The 20,460-nt window shown below is 36.6% G+C and overlaps 1 long non-coding RNA gene across 2 annotated transcripts in view; it reads left to right on the top strand.

The window, feature by feature from the left end:
- Nucleotides 1-20,460, top strand: part of LOC108352762 (uncharacterized) — a 127,925-nt gene that overhangs the window by 95,647 nt on the left and 11,818 nt on the right. The gene's annotated exons all lie outside the window — the stretch shown is intronic.

Here is a 20,460-nt window from a genome sequence, read left to right as displayed (position 1 = left end):
TAATGGCCTTCCTTCTCAATCACTCATCCTTCTCAGGTCTATTCATAATTTTTATGCATTTCATAAGCTGATAGTTCTCATAAATTATAAATCCAGATGCATAAAACATTTGGATCTTATCTGCTACTCTTTTCCTTAACTCGAAAACCCTGAGGAAAGTAGTCTGTTCTGTTTATACAACACGGTCATAGCTATAGTCCAGTCTCACCTGTAGCTCATAACTCTACGCTTTCCCTTTTCAAGGGTATGAAAATGGGGAAGTTCATTGCAATACAATAAGAAGATATGATTAATTTTAACACATTTGTACACCTAAAATTACTGTGACCAAGAAAAGGAGAAATGATTATCTATGGCCAAAATGTGTGTAACCCTTCTCAACCAAATTATGAATTGAGATCTGGTTGTCAGTGAGATGATATTGGGAAATGGACCTTAGAAGCAGTCAAGTCTTGAGTCAGAAAGCATCTGTATGTAATTAGCACACTTGTGAAAAAGGTGACAGAGAACCATCAGAGGTCACAATTAAAAGTACCTTCATCAGGCATGGAATATTCCAGCCCTTTGATTTGGAATTCTCAGCCTTCAGAATGACAAGATAAAGATTTCAATTCCTATAAGCAATTCATTTTGCAGATTTTTATTTAAAAAAAATAACAGCCCAAAGACACTGTGTTGAAAAGAAATAAAGGTTGAAATAGACCAGAAAAGAGAGCTGGTGAGATAAGAGTATCATAAGTAGAATGGTGACTGTGACTTATCCCATGTTCATTACAATAATATGAAATAAGACAATAATCTCAACATTATTGATTTTTTTACACAAGGTCTCTATGTCAATAGTATTTACAATTGACAACAATTTTTTCTATAATTCTGGATTCTGTCTACACACTAGGTCTCAGGGTGCTTGAATTTTGATCCTTCCTCTCTGCTTTTTCTTTGGATGCATCTCCCAAGTTTCATAGATTTATGTTCTATGCAAGGCACCATTCTTTGAAGTTACATAGGCCTTGCTTATGAGTTTTCAAATTTTTCTTGTAGTAAAAAAATATTACCTTCTGAACTTACTCTATATATTGGACATGTCTTCATACTTATAGGGAAAGCACAAAACTATCAAATTGTAGATTATTGACAGTCCCAATGGGGACAAGCTCTGGACTGTTCTTAAATCATTTTCCTATTGCAAATAGTAAATGCATAGCTTTATATAACTATCTCATGAGGATAATAACTTAATGATAAAGTCTGATTTATTTTTAATTCTATAAGAATATCATAATGTTGTATATTTTTATTACATTCAGTAAATAATTTTGAAATGAACTTAATTATAGAATAATTATAGTCAAAGATATTTACAAGGACTAGAGTAAAGCAATTAATTGTTATTGTTTGGAAAACTAATACTTCTGGAAGAAGAAATACAAATAGAAGGCACTTGGTTAGAGACATCCATTTAGGATAGAGTGCTCCAAGGTCCCTCCCTCCCTGCAGTGTCCAGCTGTGGATCTCCATATATGTTCCCACACATTGTAGGAAAAAGCTCGTCTGACGGCAGAGCAAGACATTGATCTCAACCAATCTCTGCCCTCGGGGCTTAGGGAATCCTACAAAGGAGGAGGCAGAAAGAGTTTAGGCAATAGAGGGGATGGAAGACAGCAAGGCAACAAGAGCTTCTAAGCATGGCAGACAGATACACGTATGAACTCAGCGAGACTGTGGTTACTCAGCAGTAAATAGGCAACACAAAATGCCCACATTATCATTTCCAGAGGGACTTTATTTCATAATGCTCTGTCAGGACTTTTCATCTGACTGTTTATTCTTAGAAACAAATCTTATGGGTCCTTTGTATGTATTTTATGTTTTCTGCTTTTATAGGATTGTGTGTGTGTGTGTGTGTGTGTGTGTGTGTGTGTGTGTGTGTGTGTGAGAGAGAGAGAGAGAGAGAGAGAGAGAGAGAGAGAGAGAGACCATGTGTGTCTCTGTTTTTTTTTCTTTTTTTTTTCTTTTTGGCTTTTTCTCCTGTTTATTGTTAATCTTGCCTTAATCTTGTTTGTCTGTTTTTATTTTATGTTATTGTTGTTGTTTTAGATATCTGTGTTTTAAAAAAGAGAAAAAAAAGAGTGGGTGGGAAAGTTGGGAGGATCTGGGAGTAGTTATGGGAGGGGGAAATGATCAAATGTATGAAAATTTTTATTAACAATTCTAAAAGGCCCCAGGTTAGGTGACTCTGTTGGCCCTCTTGTGGAGTTCTTTTTTTTCCCCCACTCTTAGGAAATGAATTGAATTACAATGAAAATACATACACCAGATGAGGTGGGCAGGAGACAGTTTAAACCCTCTGTTAAGCATGAAACATGTTAATTAGTATTAACAGGTTGTTGTCCAGGTATTTGGAATACAGGGCAATAAAATGACAGACATCATACTTGCCTTTGGGCATCATATTGCTGACATAAATGTCTTAGCTCTATTCTTAAGGAAATATGAGTTTATTGCAGAGCCATTTTGAATGACCATAGCTTGGAGTGAGAGGCTGAAATTCTTCCTCCTGTTCTTTCAAGAGTCCCCAAGCTCCAACTGTGAGTGTCTGCATCTCTCTGAGTCAGCTGCTGGCTGGAGCCTCTCAGAGAACAGTCATGCTAGACTCCTATATGCAAACACAATAGACTATCATCAATAGGATTAGGGGTTGGTGCTTGCCCATGAGATGAATATCAAGTTGGGCCATCTATTGGTCATTTCCTTAGCCTCTGTTCCATGCCCTGTCCCTGGAGACCAAACCACGAAACAAAGAACATACATGGTCTGGACTTAGGCCTCCCCACACTTAAGTAGCAGATGTGCGACTTGGTGTTTATGTGGTCCCAAAACACTGGAGCAGGGACTATCCTAAAAGCTGTTGCCTGTCTGTGAGACACGTTCTAGCTGGGCTACCTTGTCTGGCCTCAGTGGGATAGGATGTGCCTCGCCGCACAGAGACTTGATGTGCCAGGGTGCGGCATATTACAGGGTATCCTCACCTGCTCAGAACAGAAGGAGAGGGAAGATGGGGGAAAGGGCTGTGGGAGGAGGTGAACAAGAAGAGGGCAATGAACAAGATGTAAAGGGAGTAAAAACAAACAAACAAACAAACAAGCAAATAAATAAATATTCCAAATAAAATGTATCACCAAAAAATTCTAAGAGGCATAATTTATACTCTAACAATGTAATGAAGAAAAAAGTACATGACCTACTATTTCAAAAAAAGGTTGACCAAAATAAGGAAGGGGGAAAAAACAAACAGAAAGAGAAAGACAAATTAACATCAAGAAAACTAATAAAATTAATCTATTTCCATGTGTAATCAAAGTGAGAGTCACATTAGTTAATATAAATTGTCACTGGATAAAGACTGACAAAAAACAAATCAAAGAAACAAAGGCATCTCTCAAGGACGGGAAGAGGAGCCTAGAGCTGAAAGAAGTGAAAATGGCACTGGGCAAGTGTGCTCAAGGCTCGAAGTGCTATTAATCCTTTGGTTTGGAATTGTTTGCAGTAATACAAACTTTGGGGAATCTTTTCCTGAAAAACAAGGTGGATAAATAGATTATTAAAATAGGGAAACTCAACCTACTTTAAGAAGAAAATCAAATGTAACTTTGGCACACACAGCCACTTGGGGGAATCTCAAGAGCACAAATGAATCTGGGAACTGACACAGGTAAAAGGGTCATTTTATTTGCACAAAGATGGAAACATGGAAATCTTACCAGTCTCTTTCTTGGTGACATAAATTGTAAAAGTACTGGAAAACAAAGGGAAAAGAATGGTAATAATAACCCTCTTCACAGATGAGAAAGAATAGGCTTGAAATCCCAGGGATGTTGACACAGCAGAAGCCACTGTACTTTGTGAGCTTCCCAATAGTCTACTTGATATCATCATTTATACCAACTTATTATGTGTTCTATTTCTAATCTGTGGATACAATGTTCACAGGATTTGACATATAGTATTATATAGATATAGTATTTCTGTGGTAATAAATTTCAACATTAAAATAAAAGTTCTGTATAGAATCTGTTTCCTTTACAAAAGTTGAATAATCGCTTAATGTTAGAAATTTAACAACAGCTTTCATATATCCTCATTAATAGGATAACAATATTAACTTATAAATAAGCTTCATTTCAGGCAAAAGGAAAAACCCTCATTATGTATTAGCTACTTTAAAATGTTAGTGAATTGAAATTATCTGAAAATAATATAGTTTCTATAATAAAACATTTCTCCAGATTTAGACAGCAATGCGAATATATCAGAGTGGTGCCCATCTGAGTGTGGTAACACTGTAGGGATTTTTCCTTTCTCTTGTTTTAAATATTCCTAAAGCTTTCAGACACTGTAAAACTATGATCTCATATATGTAAAATCAAGAAATCATGGTCAATATCGAAATGACTGAATGAGAAGATACAAGAAAATGAGTTTTGGATCCTTTATTATACAAGCTCTTGAATATCTGAGACTCTAGTTTAACTTCCTCAGAATTCTGAAAATACTAAATGACTACTACTTAGAGCAGCAGCTTTCAGCCTCTGGGTTCTGACTCCATTGCGGTTGAATGATCCTTTCACAAGGGTCTCCTAAGACCACAGTAAAACACAGAAATTTACATTATGATTCATAACAGTAGCAAAATTACAGTTATGGAGTCACAACAAAAATAATTTTGTGGTTGCGAGCCATATTAAATTCTGAGTGTTGTTTTCATATGACGTGATGAAGAATCAAAATTAATTAATGGCTGTAAGATTTCGTTCTTTATTACTGGAGTAGAACATCATGATAAAATGCAACTTAAGGAGGAAAAAATTTAATTCATCCTAAAGCTTCTAATCCATCATTCAAGAATGTCAGAGCAGGAACCTGGAAGAGGAAGCTGATGTAGAAGCCATGGACAGGTGCTGCTTATTAGCTTGTTGCCCATAGTTTGATTGCCTGCTTCCTTTTCACCCAAGGTGCTCTAGGGTGTCTAGCACTGTATATAGTGAGCTAAGTCCACCCAAAGCAAGCATCAATCAAGAGTATGTGGCACAAGTTGGTCTGGTAGGGGAATATTCTCAACTGCCCTCTTCCAAAATGACTGTAGCTTGTGTCAAATTGACATAAAATTCGCCAGAATTGATTTTCCTCCAGAGATCATTGAGAGGACATACTGTTTAGTAAGATTTCTGATCTGGGCTCCAAAAGAGAGACAAAGCACCACTACTCTAAGTAGATCATTTTCCCTCCCTTTAAACATCTTGCTAATCTTTCCTGGCAGTGGTAGCCCATGTCTTTTATTCTAACACTCAGGAGGCAAAGGCAGGGGTATTTCTGTGAGTTCGAGGCCAACCTGGTCTTCAGAGTGAGTTAGAGGATAGCCAGAGCTGTACAGCAAAATAGTGTATTGAAGAAAACAAACAAAACAAATATCTCATAATGAATAAGCTTATAAAAATGTGTACAAACATTAATTTCATTTTTTACAGAAGACATGAGCATATAGCTGACTTCTTTCTTTTTTTATTGGACTTTTTAAAATTTACATTTCAAATGTTATTCCCTTTCCCGGTTTCCCGTCCATAAGCCCCTTCTCCCACTCCCCTCCTCTTCTATGAGCGTGTTCCCCTATCCATCTACCCACCCCCTCCTGACTCCCTACCCTGGCATTCCTCAGCACTAGGGGGGGTCCAGCCTTGGCAGAACCAAGGGCTTCTCCTCCCATTGGTGCCCAAAATGGCCATACTCTGCTAAATATGCAGCTGGAGCCTGTCCATGTGTACTCTTTGGATGGTGGTTTAGTCCCTGGGAGCTCTGGTTGGTTGGCTGGTTGGTATTGTTGTTCTTATGAAGTTGCAAACCCCTCCAGCTCCTCCAATCCTTTCTCTAACTCCTCCAGTGGGGACGCTGTTCTCAGTTCAGTGGTTGGCTGTGAACATTTGCCTCTGTATTTGTCATGCTCTGGCGGAGCCTCTCAGGAAACAGCTATATCAGGCTCCTGAGCTGTCTTCTTTTTAACTTTGGTTTGAAAGAATGGGTTTAATAAATTTACTGATGGGTTAAAACACAACTCTCTTATGACTGTGATTATAATCAAGAAAATATATGTAAAAGAACCATTTTTAAAAGAAACATCTCACTTAAGGTTATCAAATAATATGTTTCTATTCTAGTATGATTTTTCTGAGAAGAAACTCTGCTATCTGGCTTCAGAAATACAAAACAGCAATGGGGCTTTAGGCAAGATGACCTTCAGTTCCCATAAGTGTTGTGATGTAAAATATGTTTCTCAAAGGGAAAGAAGTATTGTATTTTAGTACTAAAAAACCAGCATGTTTTTAATATTGAGGTCATACTCTTTCCCCAAGAAAAATGTTTCAAAGAAGGTCATAAAATGAAACTGAATTGCTTTAAAGATAATTAAAGTTTATATATCTCAGTATTGCTATATATGGGTATATATTTGCATAGAGAGCAGTGAAGTTGCTTATAATAAATTATATGCTCAAAATTTAGTTGGGAGGGGGTGGCGAGATGGATGAATCCATGCCTGGTGTTTTTAATTTATTACCAGTAGAAAAGAAACAAGTTTCCCCAGCAGCATCAATTTGTCACTTTTGTTGACAGACACTATGTACAATAAATTTTCCTGCAGAGTGAATTGCTCAGATTTATATGGAATCTGTGCCATGACTGGAAGAAAAGTCTTTGGGCGTAGCTGCATATTCCACTAAAGTCAATTTTCTGTTGCCTCCCTTCTGAATGAAGGAAGAGTTCTAGTGCTCCTGGAGCTATTTACTTGAATGAAAGTAGATTAGGTATCTAACTTGACCAGCAGATATCTAAACTTATAAAACATTACCGACAATAATCTTTGATATTAAACTGCATGTCAAGGATAATTGCCAAAACTCTTACATGGCCTTGCTTTTATTGGCTACTACTGCCCTGGGATATGAACGGAAAGCTTGTCTGTTTATAATAATGTGTGTGGAATTCTGTAGATGCATAAAACAAGCTCAACACTCACAGAGCTGGGGTTGTCAATCTTAGCTAAATAATGTAGTTGCATAAAATAATTTACCCATTGCCTCTGCCCTAGTGTTTGCTTCACTCTGACTTGTTTCTGAGCTGAGACTCTGGCTTAGCTCTTGTCTTTACTCTGTACACCTTGACAAGTAAGACACTGTCCCCAAATTGCCAATTAGATACCAACTGAGGTCTTAGGTCCAGGTTGATAAATATGTCTCCAGTTTTTAGAATTTTCAATAGCTGTATTTCTGTATTAAAATACATCTTTAATTGCTTTAGATGAAGATCCTAATTTTAGAAGGCTGTGTACTGGTCCATCGCACCAAGAGAACACACACACACACACACACACACACACACACACACACACACACACACGTCGTAATCCAATCACCAAAATTCTGATGAATAATATCAGACTGACAAATGTGACCGCATATCCCCTTGCCTCAGTTTTGGGCTTTCTTTTGTAGAGGAAATTAATTTGTTAAACTTTATTTCTATTTATGAAGAATCAAATGGGTAGCATGTAGAGGTACGTTTATCTTAGACCTCCACTTGGGGTCTTGTTCTTCCCTTTTCTCTTGTGTAACTCTGGCTTGTGTTCTTGCTCCACGATGTTTCTCTGAATCTCTGTATATCTGTTTCTGTCTTTGTCTTTATTTCTCATTTCCACCCACCACCCCCCTTCCTCTCACTCAGCCTCTCTAAATGAATGATTATATTCTTCTGTGTATTCTCTGGAACTTAAAGAATGTTTCATGCTAATTGTTCTCAATCATGTTTCTTTGGTTGATTTTGTACAGTAAGCATGCTATGGCCAGAAAGGACTTATTTCAACTGTACAGAGAGAGAATTATGCTTTGTTTGGAAATGGATGACCTTTTAGGTTCATAGCTAATAGTAAAAAGGGTTAGACTCAGACTTGTATATTTATTCTAATCACTTTCAGGCTACCTTCTCACTCTATTAAATTCCCTCTAACCTTAGTGTCCATAAGGCAGATTTGTCATGATGAAGGTGAACTTTAGAAAGAGACTGCAAAGTGAAAACTCTGAAATGTATGTAGAAGATGGAAAGACTTCATAATGCCATCTATCCTAGTCATTTTGCATTTATATGCTATTTCACATGAATTGTCTGTGACTTGAATTTATTTGACATTATTTCTATATCAAGATCCAATGTAATATGGGAAAATAGAAATTTAATACACATGTATATGTATATATTATTGTGTTTGTATGAGGTACAAGTTTATAATCTCATCAGCCTTGCTATTTTTTCAGTTAATTTAAGCACTCAATCTGTGCAATCATTTGCATAAAAGAAGAGAAACACTGTTTGTATAATGTAGTCATTATGATGTTTGTTTTTGACGTGTATTTTCAGTTCATGTAGAAAATTCACTTCAGTAGCTTTATCAATCATCAGGAGATAAAACTCCTGGAGATCAAATATACTGAAGTTTGATTTAAAGTATAAGATGTCAAAAATACAGATGATTAGAAGTTTTCCCTATTGGATGATTTTGTCTTCTTTGTCAAAAATTAAGTGTCCATGTAGTTGTGTGAGTTTATATCTTGGTCTTGGATTGGATTCTCTTAATCAACCTATTTGTTTCTTTATTAATACCATGCAGGTTTTAAACCTACTGCTCTGTAGTACAGCTTGAGGTCAGGGACACTGATACCTCCAGAAGTTAATTTACTCTACAGGATTATTTTATCTATCCTGGGTTTTTTTTTGTTTTGTTTTGTTTTTCCATATGAAGTTGAAAATTATTCTTTCAAGGTGTGCAAAGAGTTGTTTTGGAATCTCGATTGGAACTGTGACCTGCAGTGAGACTGCCCTCATAGAAGATCTCTAATGCTTCCCCTCAGCAAAGTTACTCATCTCTGCAGCTGTCAGGAGTGAGTGGCACATCGAATTGTACTGGGCTTTGCTTGTCTATGACTTCCCAGGCTTCACATATCCCATATTCCCCATCTCGGGTCTTTTCACTTGTTTGTGAACACTGCCTTATTCATCAGAACATAGCATGTAGTGGCTATCTGGTTCTCCAGACAAGCTTTAAAATAAAGGAATCATCAGTAAGTAGGAAGATTACAGTAGAAAGAATGGCCTCCTGTGAATTGCTTTGCAAGAGCTAGGCATGATTCCAGAATGGAGTGGCAAACTGTCAGTGAATTTGGACTGTCTCCTTCAGCGGCTGCTTAAAGGCCTTTCTCAGGACATTATGCATGCCAGTGGTGACTGTTTTTACCAGAATATTGCACTAAAATCATACTTTCTTAATACTTTGGGATTTTTAATTTTTAAGGGCGATGCCATTTTAGATTAATCATTATTTTTATTGGCTGTTTTATATATTTACATTCCGAATGTTATCCCCTTTCCTACTTCTCCCCTCTCCCATCGCCCCTCCCTCTGCTTCTATGGGATATTCCCCCTCCTACCCACTCACTAACACCTCAATACCCTGGCATTCCCCTACACTTGGGAAATGAGCCTTCTCAGGACCATGGGCTTCTATCTGTAAATATTAGATGCCATTTTCTGCACATGTGCGGCTGGAGCCATGGGTCCCTCCATGTGTACTCTTTCATTGGTGGTTTAGTCCCTGGGAGCTCTGGGGGATCTGGTTGGTTGATATTGTTCTTTCTATGAGTTTACAAACACCTTCAGCTTCTTCAATCCTTTCTCTGAGCACAAGGACCCCAGTGGTAGAGTTAGAGAAATTAATCATTATTAACAGAAGAAGCCTGTCAAATATTTTTTTTCTGGAAGTTATACAACTAAAATTTTAAATTCTTCATTGAGAAAAAGAAATAAGTGTATTTTTTAATGAGTAAAACATGTGCTCTCTACACTCTTATTCTGTAAGAAAGTAAATATTCCTGACAGTTAAAAAGTGATAGACATTTTGACATAAGAAACCTAACATTTCATATTTCTTATCCATTATTGCTACTTAAAATTCAACAACATGGATCACGGAAATGTATTAAAGAATATGAGATGGAGAAAACTGTGAATAAACAGCTGTCGTGGACATTATCATATCACAGTCATCAGTGACTTGTTGAAGCAGATACAAATTTAATGCTGATGTTCCAGTTCCCCTTTTCTTTCCTTAATCAGTTAGTCACTTTTTTTGCAATCAAGTTTAAAATATTGTAAATTTTCACATTCACAGTTAGCTGTGAATGCAGGAATGCTGCCATCTTATTTATAATGCCAGTTTATAAACTGGAGCACCAGCAATTTCTGATTTGAATGTTCTATTTATCACAAAATGATGGTGACATTATACTTGCCCTAAATAAGGATTTTTCTGAGAAATGAATTTCAAAATAGAGAAGAGATTAAGTTGAAATTCACATTTTGGAACTAATATAGAATTATTACATGCTTTGCCCATTTGCATATGTATGTGAGTGTCTCTGTGTATGTATCGAATGTGTATGTCTGTGTCTGTGGGGTAATGTATGAGGGAGTATGTATATGCATATATACATATGAATATATATATGTACATATATATATATATACATGTGAACAAATGTCTTTTTCTCACAATGTCCTGTTCAAAGGAGAAGGAATTGCATTGGATTTGTGGACATAGATAATAAGTTCATTGCTATATTGACATTCTAATATTTACAGATAAATAACTGAAAAGTAAATTACTTGTATATTTTTCTACATTTGCTGTCTTTCTGAGAGACATTTTATCTAATTATAATTTTGTAATGTATAAGAATATGATCATCCTACAAAAATATTAAGGCATCTTACATTTTTAAACTCTGAAAAACTTGTGTCAGATATATAGTCAAGATATTTTTGCATTCATGCTAATACCTTCTTTATGAGTTCAGAACTATTCTTACTTCTATCTTATAATTTGGTTACTGAAGCACACATAAATTCAGCAACTTGTGAAGTAATTTGTACAATATGACACAAATATTAATGATTTACAAGTCCAGATGAATTCATTCCAAGTCTCATCTTATAGGTTGAAGTACATTTTTATGCTCATATATTGGCAGAATTAATTTAGTAAAAATGGCCATCTTGCTATAAGCAACTACAAATTCAATGCAATCCCCATCAAAATTCCAATTCAATACTTCATAGACTTAGAAAGAGCAATGTGTAAATTCACTTGAAATAAAAAAAAAATACTCAGGATGGCAAAAGCTATTCTCAACAATAAAAGAATTACCACCCGTGACTTCAAGCTGTATTACAGAGCAACAGTGATAAAAACTGTATGGTATTGGTACAGAGATAGGCAGGTAGACCAATGGAATAGAATTGAAGACCCAGAAATGATCCCACATACTTATGGTCACTTGATCTTTGACAAAGGAGCTAAAACCATTCAGTGGAAAAAAGATAACATTTTCAACAAATAGTGTTGGTTCAACTGGAGGTCAGTATGTAGAACAATGCAAGTAGATTCATTCTTATTTCCTTGTACAAGGCTCAAGTCCAAGTGGATCAAGAACCTCCACATAAAACCAGGTAAACTGAAATTAATAGAAGATAAAGTGGGGAAGAGCCTTGAACACATGGCCAGGGGAAATTTTCCTGAACAGAACACCAATGAATTATACACTAAGATTAAGCATCCACAAATGAGTCTTCATAAAATTGCAAAGCTTTTGTAAGGCAAAGGACACTATCAATAGGAGAAAGTGTCAACCAACAGATCTTTACCAATCCTACCCCCGATATAGGGCTAATATACAATATATACAAAGACCTCAAGAATTTATACTCTAGAGAATCAAATGACTCTATTAAAAAATGGGTACAGAGCTAAACAAAGAATTATCAACTAAGAAATATCAACCTCATAGGTAGCAATGAATATCCTAGTAAGAGCACCAGTGGAAGGGGAAGCCCTGGGTCCTGCTAAGACTGAACCCCCAGTGAACTAGATTGTTGGGGGGAGGGCGGCAATGGGGGGAGGATGGGGAGGGGAACACCCATAAAGAAGGGGAGGGGGAGGGATTAGGGGGATGTTGGCCCGGAAACCGGGAAAGGGAATAACACTCGAAATGTATATAAGAAATACTCAAGTTAATAAAAAAAAAAAAAAAAGAAATATCAAATAGTCGTGAAACACCTAAAGAAATGTTCAACATCCTTAGTCGTCAGGGAAATGCAAATCAAAATCAAAACAACCCTTAGATTCTACCTCACTCCAACCAGAATGGCTAATGTCAAAAACTCAACTGACAGCAGATGCTGGCGAGGATGTGGAGAAGGGGAACACTCCTCCATTTTTGTAGGATTGCAAACTGGTACAACCACTCTGCAAATCAGTCTGGAGGTTGCTCAGAAAATTGGACATTGAACTACCTGAGGACCCAGCTATACCACTCCTGGGTATATATCCAAGTGATGCTCCAACATATAACAAGGCTGTTCATAGCAGCCTTATTTATAATAGCCAGAAGCTGGAAAGAGCCCAAATGTCCTTCAACATAGGAATGGGTACAGAAAGTGTGGTACATTTATACAATTTACTCAGCTATTAAAAACGAGGACTTCACTACCCAAAGACTGATCTTGGGCTCCAACCTCATAGGTAGCAATGAATAGCCTAGTAAGAGCACCAGTAGAAGGGGAAGCCCTTGGTCCTGCCAAGACTGAATCCCCAGTGAATGTGATTGTTGGGGGGAAGATGGTAATGGGGGGGAGGATGGGGAGGGGAAGGTTTAGGGGGATGTTGGCCCGGAAACCGGGAAGGGGAATGTAAATAAGAAATGTAAATAAGAAATACTCAAGTTAATAAAGATGAAAAAAAAAAGAGGACTACATGAGATTCTTCGGCAAATGATGGAACTAGAAAATATCATCCTGAGTGAGGTAATACTCACAAAAGAACACACATGATATGTACTCACTGATAAGTGGGTATTAGCCCCAAAGCTTGGAATACCTAAGATACAATTTACAGACCACATGAAGTTCAAGAAAAGGAAGACAAAAGTGTGGATGCTTCAGTCCTTCTTAGAAGGGGGAACAAAATACTCATAGAGACAAAGTGTGGAGCAGAGACTGAAGGTAAGGCCATCCAGATGCTTCCACACATAGGGATCCATCCCACATGCAGTCACCAAACCCAGTCACTATTGGGAATGCCAAAAGATGCATGCTGACAGGAGCCTGATATAGCTGTCTCCTAAGAGGCTCTGCCAGAGCCTAACAAATACAGAGGCAGGTACTCTCATCCAACCGTTGGTTGAGGACTGGGTCCCCAATGGATGAGTTAGAGAAAGGGCTGAAGTAACTAAAGGGGTTGCAACCCCATAGGAAGAACAACATCAACAAATCACGCACTCCAGAGCTTTCAGGGACTAAACCACCAAACAAAGAGTATACAAGGAGGGGCCAATGGATCCATCTGCATATGTAGCAGAGGATGGGCCTTGTCAGGCATCAATGGGAGGAGTGGCCCTTGGTCCTGTGAAGACTGGAGGCCCCAGTGTAGGGGAATGCCAGGGTGGGGAGTTGAGAGGGAGTGGATGGGTGGGTGTCGGACTACCCTCATGGAGGCAGGGAGTGGAGATGGGATGGGGAGTTTCTGGAGTGGAAAGAGGGACAGGGGATAACATTTTAATGTAAATAAAGAAAATATCCAATAAAAGAAAAGAAAAAAGAAAAAAATGCTATTATTATCGTAAAGCTTGAATAGAAAGACACTCAGAAGTAAATAGGAATAGAAGCGGCATAGCAGACACAACTTTCCCAGCTCTCTCACACTGTGATGCTTCTGAATGACAATGTTCATGAACTGAGCTGAAAAATTGGAACACTCCTATCTCCTATTAGATAATTCCCTAGTGACACTTTGGAACATAAAAACAAAAAGCAACACACACACACACACACACACACACACACACACACACACACACACACACACCAGATACAAGCAACAAACTACTTAGTTATATATTAAATAAATAAATTTTTAAAAAAAGACTTGGAATGGTTTCTGACTTTTTATCATCAAAACCGAATGCGACAGTGGAAAGAATTTCATTTCTCTAAGTTGTAAAGGAAAATGTTAATCCGTGCCAAACTTTCAAGGGCAAATTCTAACTAATATATATTGGAGGTGCATAGCCCCCAAAACTGTACCACTTACCTTCATCAGTTATTATTCTAGGATTCAATTCATTAAATTCAAGCTTAAAGTGCAAGAAAGATGATACTGGATTAAAAAAAATGATTCAAAGCTGTGTAAAAAATAAGGATGTTGAGTCTGCAGTTGGCTCAGGCATAAACACTTATTAATGAAATGAAGTTTACAAAAGTAAAAATAAATACATAACCAATACTTATAGAACATTAATGATAAATTAGATACAGACAAAAATAGGGCTTTGCATCTCTTAGCTTATATAATGAAAACTTGATACTGTTTTAGTTTCATAACTTGCGCTCTTATATTTAAAAGAATATGAAAATTTGTAGACATGATTAAAGCTTCTTGAAATAAAGTTTTGTATAATTTGTTAAGAATGAATACTGAGGAAAGCACAACTATATTGCATCAAAACCATCATATTTCGTGTTGGCCTTACAATATTTAATAAGCTTAAAATAATCAAGATTATCAAAAATATAAATTATTTAGACAAAATGAAATTTTGACCAATAACTTTAGAGGACACTCAAACATCTACATTGTCAAGGGCCTACAGTCCAGAAAGGCAGGTATGCTAGAAGTGTAAGGCTGAGTTGAAGAGTGAGTTGGATATCAATTTATTATAAATCTTCAGCCTGGTGCTAAATTCAGGAAATGTGAGAACATGAGTGATATTTGGGGCTTAAGTTCTTATCAGTGTGTTTTACAACACAAAATGTTGGTGTCATTACTATTTTGAGATCCTGAGAAAGTTTTCATTGTTCCTGACAGAAGTTAGCCCAATATTGATACTTGCATTAGATATATAGATTCATTCTCTAGATATAATCAGCATGTATGTACAATGCCTCATTAATGTCCTTATAAAATAGATCTGACATTTTAATGTTATACACAGTCTTGACTTTAAGCAGAGATTCATTTTATTTATGTATGGACTATTTGCAATGTTCAATGCATTATTTATTTTAAAATGTCTCTTAGAAAATCTATTTGAATTTGGTGGAAGTTACTCTAGGATTCTAAAAGATTTTTTTCAAAGATAAATTATAAGTTTATGGATAAGGAAATGGAATTTGGCTTGAGCAAAATTGGTGGTGGTAGTGGAGGATTGGGTTGATGAGATCTTGTCAGGTTTCTATGTCCTGACTTTATCGCTATTATATAAACAGATATTTCTCTCCTTGCATTTTCTCTATATTTCTCTGACTTAGATTGCAAATATATCTTCTCTAAACACTTAGGAAACAGCCTGAACTGAAATTCCTCTTTCAGGTCACCACTTTAAGCATTTACTTCTAGAAAATGCCAAACTGAACACTAACACCAGATAGGGAAACCACAGCAGTCTGTACAAATGTAAACATAAAGACTCTTCCAAGAAGCATCTTTGAGAGCAAGGCTACATGAGGTTTGCATGTTTTGATTTATAGAACCCAAATTGAAATCTGATTCTCATGGCTTTTCTTTAAGTACCAGGAAGAGAATAATCTAGGCTTTTCCTAGAATTCAACATAATCTCTTTCCAGCGGTATTCTGTGAATCTAAAAACGTTTCAAATGATTAAAATGTAATCTTGCATCTTTAATTCGGCCACAGGACACATGATCAGAGTGCAACTGAGCTTAATCGTATGTGTTATCTTCCAGATAAATGGCCTTTTCTGCAAAGTGGGGAGAAGTCTTAGTTCTCTAAAACTGAAGATTAAAAAGCAACAAGATTCCGCTTCTTTTTTCAATAGATGCTCTTGGTAAACATTTTTTTTTAATTTGGCTCTTATTGGCTTATACAGAATGGCACATATCAAACCACTTTAACAGTGGAATTGTGGTGACAGTCTTGTACCGTAGCTACCCTGCAGGGTTTGTAACTCTAGCTAATAAATCCACATTATTAATGTTAAGAACCAATAAGCTGATCTTTTATAACTCAAATCAATTTTTCCACATTTACTTGACATAAATAGTGGTACATTGAGCAGATGGGAAGAGCAGGGAGTGATTCAGAGTATAAATGGTGTGTGTCTTCATGTTTGGTGTGTCAGAGAAGCTGTTTTAATGATGTTCAAAACCAAACAAGGAACGGAATTAACCAATAACTTAATTTGAGTTAATATAAGAATAAATGCTAAAAACTTAGTGGTTTCAGGGAGCGTGAAACATTCAACCCTTGAGCAGATTTCACCTAATGTAGCTCCATTATAGGAGTTTGTTTTTAAATACTTTGGTGAAATTAACATTTTTAACATAAGAGTACATGATGCTTAGGTATATCCAAATGGAGTAAAAGTTTAAAAAGAATCCTGATGTATACCTAGAAAAAATGTTTAAGTTACATTTATCTTTAAAATGTCTATAGACAAACAATTCCAAATATTACTTCATGTGAATACCTACAATCGTGTGGATAAAAGAAAGATTTTTATTTTACTTTACTTTTAATTCAATTTTGTATTTGGTAGTGGTAGCAGTTACAAATATAAATATTTTTGCATAACAGTTGTTGGCATCCTTTTTGGAATAGTCCAGAATCTCCTTATGTAGTATATATATTCACAAATATAAACAATCAGTGATATCGCAGACTATATCTTCAATAAATTTACATGATTAAACCATTACCAGATGCTTGGGTCAAACTAAAACAGAATTAAGATTTACGTGATTTCAGGTCCAGTTGTATTGCTCCCTGCATAAAAGCACTTCTTTTCAAGGCTGATGATCTGAGTTGGATTGTCAGGACCTACACGGTAGAAGGGGAGAACTGATTCCTGAAAGTGGTTCTCATGTGTCTTCACATGTATCATAAATACTGTTGTTCTCCATTGCATATGTGCATGTGCATGTGCATGTGTGTGTTTTAGATAGAATTGCAGTGATAGCTGGACAGTATGTTAAGTAACAATCAAAAGGACTACAGAGCTGTGGAACACATCACGACCCTTTTGTTGTACGAATCTGGTGGCAAATCTTGAGTTATCCTACTAGGAGGAGACCTACAGTGGCTTAGCTTTGTAAAAAAAATAAACTAATGATGATCATTAAAGTTTTAACATATGTTAAATTGATGTGGTCCCTGTGAATTCTTGTGATTGATTAATGTGAACTCATTTTTCAGATGAAGCATAAAACTTGAGTAAAACTGTTGCTTGTATAGTTTGCACTGAGAGATGTGGTACATGTAAAAGTCACCAAGTATTGCAACCAAGATGTCATTACTCAGTACATTACATTATCGGAGGACCATTCTTAATTGCAAAACTCCAAATGTAAAGTTCTTAGCCAAAATATACCACTTTGAGAACCATGTCAAAAAGGGTTTAATGAAAGGGCAGGTAGATGCAGGAATATGGAAAGGTATAGAAAGAGGTAACTAATAATAAAGACATTAGGAAAATATATATGGAAAGCTACTACTGTAGAAGATTCTGATAGACATACACGTATATAGAAAGAGTTTAATTGGATTTATGACAGAACAATGCAATAATACCTTAACTATTTTCCACAGGACAAGTGCAAAGCCCAATGCCAGGAAAGGTTGTCTCTTTGGATATTGTTGGAAAATGAGGTTCCCTTTATTCTCAAATGCTATGCTATAACCAAGGCTCTTCATTACCATTGTTGCTGCAATACCTTCTAGAGTTTGACAGTGATACCTTATTGTTCATGACAGCACACACTTGAGTCATAAAGTATCAAGCTTATACTCACCAAGATGGTTTATCCCTATTCACTAGCTTACAGAGTGCTGGAAGATGCTATGTATGCTACTGGAGGAAAAAGGGAATCACAGATCTTACTGAGGACTACACCCTTCAAGCAACATTAGTGTTCAACCTCAGAGGACATGCCCGATAATACAATAGTGGCACTAATACCATGGGAGTCAACAACCACTTTCTGATTAAATTTAAGGCATCATTATATATTTCAAAACTTAAACTCATAACTGCCACTATTATAAGAATCAAGAACCTGTGGCTAAACAAGTGGTTCATTCTAAGAGAGAACCTAATATTGTTTCTATGTTAAATGGACTTATTCCTACACACATCTATAAGTTAACACTCATCAGAGAAGCTTCTTTATGCAATAGATGGTAATCTCTTGCTACACTGGTCATGTTATAGAGAATTCTTAGCCCTAAATGTGACCCATGCAAATTTCTCTCTGACATCCACATGTGTCATGGTCCCTACTAGCATGTGTCCACACATGCACACACACACACACACACACACACACACAGACACACACACACACACACAGAGAGAGAGAGAGAGAGAGAGAGAGAGAGAGAGAGAGAGAGAGAGGGAGAGAGAGAGAGAGGGAGAGAGAAGGAGAGAGAGGGAGAGAGAGACTAAATGATTAAGTAAATAAAATTAAGATAAATGTAAAAAGAAAAATTCACTATATATTTCTGAGAAATGATTCAGAAAAAATAAGTTCTTGAGTGGCCTTTCCATAATCAAAATAGCTTTCAAATATCTCCACAAATACACGGAGTCATATTATAGAAAAAGAATACTAAATTATCAAAAATGTAAAGGTAAGACTTTAACTCATAAAACTATAGTAAAATAAGAAAATCAAGACAGCAATTTTATTATAGTCTGATATTTAAAATGAAGACATTTATAGGCATCTTAGTTAATATTTTGTAACTTTTTCATAAGAAATTAACTAAAGCTTCAGGTTTCCCTATGTGCCCAGAGCTGGTACAGTCACAGAGCTCTCTGTACCAAGATACCATGGGGAAAGAGCTGGACTCTCATAGGGCAGACAATCCTGAGAACACAGGGGAGACTACCACTTCTGCTCACAGTCTTGGTCCAAGAGGAACGTCTGGGCACAGGAACCTAGGTGCAGTCAGGGGCAGGACCATTGGATTTCCTCCTGTGCCCTAAGCTAACTCTAGGACACAGCTCTATGGACCCAGATCCAGTGTGGAGAAAGACGGTCTCCAGGAGTGATGACGAAAATGGTTTACATGATGGTAAAGCCACTGTCACAGACAGCAAAATCAGCTAACACCAGAGATAACCAGATGGCAAAAGGCAAGCATAGGAATCTAAGCAACAGAAACCAAGACTAATTGGTAACATCAGAGCCCAATTCTCCCACCGAAGCAAATACTAGATATACCAATAGACTGGAAAAGCAAGACTTGGGGGGGCTGGGGATTTAGCTCAGTGGTAGAGCGCTTACCTAGGAAGCGCAAGGCCCTGGGTTCAGTCCCCAGCTCCGAAAAAAAGAACCAAAAAAAAAAAAAAAAAAAAAGAAAAGCAAGACTTGGATTTAAAAGTACATCTCATGAGAATGATACAAGACTTTAAGAAGAACATAAATAACCCCCTTAAAGAAATACAGAAAAACGCAAATAAACAAGTAGAAGCCCTTAACAAGGAAACACAAAAATCCGTTAAAGAATTACAGGAAAACACAAGCAAACAGGTGAAAGAAAGTAACAAAACCATCCATAATCCAAAAATGAAAATAGAAACGATAAAGAAATCACAAAGGGAGACAGCCCTGGAGATAGAAACCCTAGGAAAGAGATCAGGAGTCATAGACCCAAGCATCACAAACAGAATACGAGAAATAGAAGGGAGAATCTCAGGGTCAGAAGATACCACAGAAACATTGACACAATCATCAAAAAGACAGTAAAACGCAAAAAGCTCCTAACCCAAAACATCCAGGAAATCCAGAACACAATGAAAAGATCAAACCTAAAAATAATAGATATAGAAGAGAGCAAATAATTCTAAAATAAGGGCCAGGAAGTATCTTCAACAAAATTAAAGAAGAAAATTTCCTAACCTAAAGAAAGAGATGCCCATAAACATAAAGAAGCCTGTAGGACTCCAAATAGATTGGACCAGAAAAACATTCCTCCAGTCAAATAATAGTCAAACACCAAATTAAAAAAAATATTAAAGGCTGTAAGGGGAAAAGGTCAAGTATCATATAAAGGCAGACCTATGAAAATTACACCAGACTTCTCACCAGAGACTATGAAAGCCAGAAGATTCTGGACACATGTTTTACAGACCCTAAGAGAACACAAAGGCCAGCCCAGGCTACTATATCCAGCAAAACTCTCAATTAACGTGGATGGAGAAATCAAGATACTCCATGACAAAACCAAATTTACACAATATCTTTCTACAAATCCAGCCCTACAGAGGATAATAGATGGAAAACTCC

This window comes from Rattus norvegicus, chromosome 14 (assembly GCF_036323735.1).
Source record: "Rattus norvegicus strain BN/NHsdMcwi chromosome 14, GRCr8, whole genome shotgun sequence".
NCBI classification, from domain to species: domain Eukaryota; kingdom Metazoa; phylum Chordata; class Mammalia; order Rodentia; family Muridae; genus Rattus; species Rattus norvegicus.
Note: the sequence above shows the minus strand (reverse complement) of the source record. Positions and strands in the feature narration are given on the sequence as shown.